Below are 4783 nucleotides of genomic sequence, written 5' to 3' on the forward strand. Positions count from 1 at the left end.
CTCCACTTTTATTTTCTATGCAGCCAAGTTTCCTGCATTTGTGGAAATCCTAGAGGTCATCTTAGCACACATGGAGTGCAATGGATAAGACTTCCCCTAGGAAAGCCACCTTGTGATCATGGTATCTTCCGTGCCAAGTAAGTATTCAGACTTATTTACTTATTTTATGTATACGAGCACTCTGTTTGATTATATGCCTGCACAATGCCCCCTTATTCTAATGACAGTTGGGAATCTTTGCTTGGGGATTTGAATACAATCTTATAATGTGCTTGTGCACATGTGTGTTTTCTGTGCACACATGTAGTCTCTTTTGACTAATTAGGAATCTGCTCCAAATACTGCATAGCAGTCTCTTATTATGTTTTCACGTGCTATTTCAATTACCCATGGTAAACCACCATCTGAAAATGCTAAATGGGAAATTCTAGAACAATTCAAAACTTTAAATTGTATACTCTTTCAGGTAGTGTCATAAAGGCTCATGCAATCAGCTCAATCTTGTGTTAGCATGAGAAACATCTTACTGTCCAGCATGCGATGTATGTACTGTTCTCCCAACAGTCAGAGTTACGACCCTTGTATATAAAGTTCAGTTCTATTGGTGGTTTGAAGGATCTACTTGTGTTTTGGAATGTAGCCTCGAAGCATAAACTGAGACCACTGTGGTCAAGTTTTATAGTAAGATTTCAAAAAGATTCTTCTAGTATCTAGTGTCAACTTGATTAATCCTTTTCATTTCTTTATTTCTTTAACCAAAAGACCTGTCTAAGATTGGGATAAAGCATTGGGATAATTACATGGACATTAGGCCCCAGATAACTGTTTCCTTTATTTTCTTTTAAGTCATGGAGCGATTTAATATGCTTCCTTGCTTGGCAGGCTTTAGACTCCCAAACTTCCTCTATGCGGGACTCTTCTTTCACTTATGAACAAGTGAGTCTCTCATTTTACATTAGCCACAAGTGTGTTAGGGCCCAGCTTAAGACACTCTCTTGAATTCCACTATAAACTTTGTTAATGAAGCCATTATTTGAATGGTATGTGGAGTTAATTTTCCAGTTAATTTATCTTTCTGCCCCATTTTCATAGGATCATTGGAGGCTCTTTCTTTTCTAGATTGACTGATAGTCTTGCCCATGAATCTGTAAGTTTCCAGAAAAGTCATGATATCATAGCATGTTATATACTTACATGTAAGTACATTATATTAGTTATCAGTCATTAATGACACTTGATAAAATTCTGTCTTTTCTAACGGGGTCATTTTTGGGAACTCTTCTAATAATTCCATAACAAGGAATAAACTATTCGGCTCAGTCCAGACCTGAGTGGGTGGTCAACACCATCTGGGACCTATTAGTGAATTGGCAGCTTTAGCATCATATACCGATCTTAAAAAGTACTGTTCTTTTGCTCCCCCTACTCCCTTACAATCTGAGGGCCTTTCCATGTTTCAGAAAGTATTCACTAAGAGGCTCACGGATAAGACGTAAGGTGGAGGTTGTGCCTTTGTTGTTTTTCTGGAAAACTTGATCCCTGGGTGTCTTAGTCTTTGAAGTGTGGTGCCATGTGGACACACTTTGAGCAGCCCTTCTGCAAGTATGGATTGTAGTTGGGGTGGGGAGAGCAATTGTATTTTCCCATTCTCTTAATTCCCAGTGGTGGAAGAACTAGCAGCTCTCACGTAAGTCTATTGTGTTACCTGAGAGTCATTTCTAGAAGCTATGCACGACTAAGTCTTGCCCTCCAGTCCATCACCCATTTCTCTCTCGAGCTGTTTTCTCTGTATTAACCACTTTTCTGATTAGATAAGCAAGAGTGATTCTGTCTCTCCAACTTAATCCTTCTAAATGCAAATGGCAACATTTCCCTTGATTTCCAGAAACACCCTTCACACTCATTAAAACCTCTGCCCAGAAAGTGGCAGGAAAATGAGCTGGATTCAAATGCCTTTGGCCTGTTCAATTTGCTTATGAGCTTCAGTTCATGATTTTAGCATTTAATTATTTATTTTTATCAAAGGCATACACATGTTTGAGGTTTGCAAAGTCAAGTTTTTTTTTTAACTAGAGGCATAATAATAAGTTTTAGAATCTGTGTTTACTCCCCATTTGTTTTTCTATATTCTCATTCCTTCCATCACCCCTCCCTCCCTCTCTCTTTCCTTCTTTCCCTCCCTCCCTTCCTCTTGTCATAGTCTCTTGAGTGCTGAGATTTTTTGGATCTATCTTTTGAGAGCTGAGATTCATAGTCTTTGTAGATAGTCTTCAATTTCTTCTGGTCTTCACATTTTTATTTCTAAGTAGAATTTTATGTTGTTATTTGTTGGGTTCTCCCAGTTTGATCTATTATTTTTTCACTTTCTTTGGTAGAAGACAAAATCTCTTTTCTAACATCTCCATCATCACCTCCACATGCTTCCTTTCTCACCATTTTTTTTTACATAGATACCATTTTTTTTTCCCATTAGTCTTTTATATTTACACTTGCTCTCATCTGTTTCCTGTTCTTGTACCCGAAAAGCACAGGCTGCAAGTGAGCCCATGCTCAGGGACAGAGTACAAAGGCCGACTCACTGTAACTCCCTGCGCCATGCAAACTAACCCACGACTGTAATCATTCTAACCAATGACCCACAGCCCTCATTAGGCCTCACTCCCCAACACTGCCTCAATAGGTATTGACGTTTCAACACATGAACTCTGGACACATCCAAACTATAACAACTGGGCAAACATTACTGACAATTGAGCCATATAATTTAAGGATCACATTCCCTTTTTCATACATTACCATTGCCCTCCCCCACCTTCTTTGACTAAGTCTTCTGTGTACCTCTGTTGATTTTTCCACTAATTCTCTGGCAGAGGTATGAATCTCTTTCAGGATATTAAAGCAGAGCAAATGACATTTTAATTCCATCCCTCCTCCTCCCTGTTCTTACTATAGAGATAGCTCCTTGTAGATCCCTTTTTGACTGGCCTTTCTGCTTAGCTGTCCACAGCTCCCCACTGTGCTGGGATCTTTGTTTCTACAATCTTACCTTTCCAGTATTATGACTTATCATCTTATTTCCTATCACTAGCTTTCAGTGGTTAACATTTTTTTGAGGGAAGCTTATCTCTCCCCTCAACCCTGTGCTTCATTTGAATGCTCCTTTAGCTGTGTGTTGAGTTTATTCTCACATTCTCGAGATCGATTTCTATGCAGTCCCTATTTACTGTGAGACTGCAGTTCTGAGGTGCGTCCATGGCTTTCTTTCTAGTGTCTTTCTAGGCCCTGAAACTGAAATTCTTTCCTGGGGTCAGGGAGAGCAGCTCTGCTAAGGGACAGAATTGAGAGAGCTATACTTATGCAGATTTCCAACATGTTCTGACTTCACACCCACCCACCCACTCTCTTGCCTAGCTCCCAGGTGTCTCCCATTTTTCAGGCCTTCTGGGGTCTTGCAGTTTCTACTGCTGCATTTTTCTGGTTGTTAAGTCAACAACCACTTGTTCTGCTTTTTCACTTGTATAATTCTGTGTTGCCATCTGCTCCTTGTTCTTATACGCTTTTGCTCTTTTGATTTTTTTCATTATTATTACATTTTGGAGGCACTTGGGGAGGGAAGACAAGGGAACTGTGTGTGTGCAATTGGTCATATTTGCATAAAAGAGGTAACGTGTGTGCAGTTGGTCATATTTACATGCAAACCTGATTGCTGATTTTCTTGTGATCTTTGTACTGGACACTTGTATAATTGATAAATAATTGATCCTTTATGTTTAAGGGGTTTTGATCCTTTTAGCAAATCCAGAAACATAATCATAGACATCTGCTAGGTGCCGTTTGTTAGAAATTATGAATTTCCCTGGCATGTTTTCTCAGACTCCTAGAACACTTCATAACTGTTTCTTTTAATTTTGATCCACCTAAATAGTAAGATTAGTTTATATCATGATGTCCTGATTTACCCTCCACTTCCTGTAATGTGGTATATTAATCAGTATTTAGCTGTCTAATTTTATTGTTAGGCTTTTGGGTATTGTATTTTAGGTACCTATTAATTCACATAGGCATCTCAGGGCATTTAAGTGTTAAAATGAACAATATTCTAGCTAAGCTCTTATTGAAGAAACATCTGAATTTAGCAGGTGATTTTTTTTTATTCAAAAGATTCCTTCAGGGATGCTGACTGAGTCTAAGAAGAAATTAAGTACATGTAACAAAATACTGATAATTGCCAGACAATGGAACACCTGGAGGAATAGAATAAATTTTAAAGAAATCTCTATACAAGAGATGGTATTTATTGTCTAAATTCTTGTGTCTGTAGAAGGGACTTGTGATATTTGTACACAATCTACTTTAATCAATAACATCTTAACTCAGAGATTATTTACAGTGAATTTTCAGGTTTGTTTTAAATTGCTTTACATATATATATATATATATTTACTCTGTGTGTGTGTGTGTGTGTGTGTATGTGTGTGTGTGTGTTGGGTGCACTCATGCTATGGTATTCTTGTGGTGGCCAGAAGATACCTTGTGGGAGACAATTCTCTCCTTTTATGTTTTGGGTTCAGGGATTAATTTTCATATATAAATGTTCAGTTAAAAAGATTTTATTACATAAAACATACACAAAAGTATATGGAAGAGGCTAATGAAGCTCCATTGCCATTGCCTGTCCTTCCACAGGTACTAGCATTCTGCAATTCATGCTTCATTTGTACTTCACTGTGTGATAGATTCACCTTATCCATAATTTTCCTTGATACAATAATCCAAATGTTCT

The 4783-nt window shown here is 38.0% G+C and overlaps 1 pseudogene; it reads right to left on the reverse strand.

Annotated features, from left to right (window-relative positions):
• Positions 1-10: 10 nt before the first annotated feature.
• Positions 11-145, reverse strand: LOC113457379 (annotated as a pseudogene).
• Between the last annotated feature and the right edge of the window lie 4638 nt (positions 146-4783).

The sequence above is a fragment of the Microtus ochrogaster genome, chromosome 24 (assembly GCF_000317375.1).
Source record: "Microtus ochrogaster isolate Prairie Vole_2 chromosome 24, MicOch1.0, whole genome shotgun sequence".
Classification (NCBI taxonomy): Eukaryota; Metazoa; Chordata; class Mammalia; order Rodentia; family Cricetidae; genus Microtus; species Microtus ochrogaster.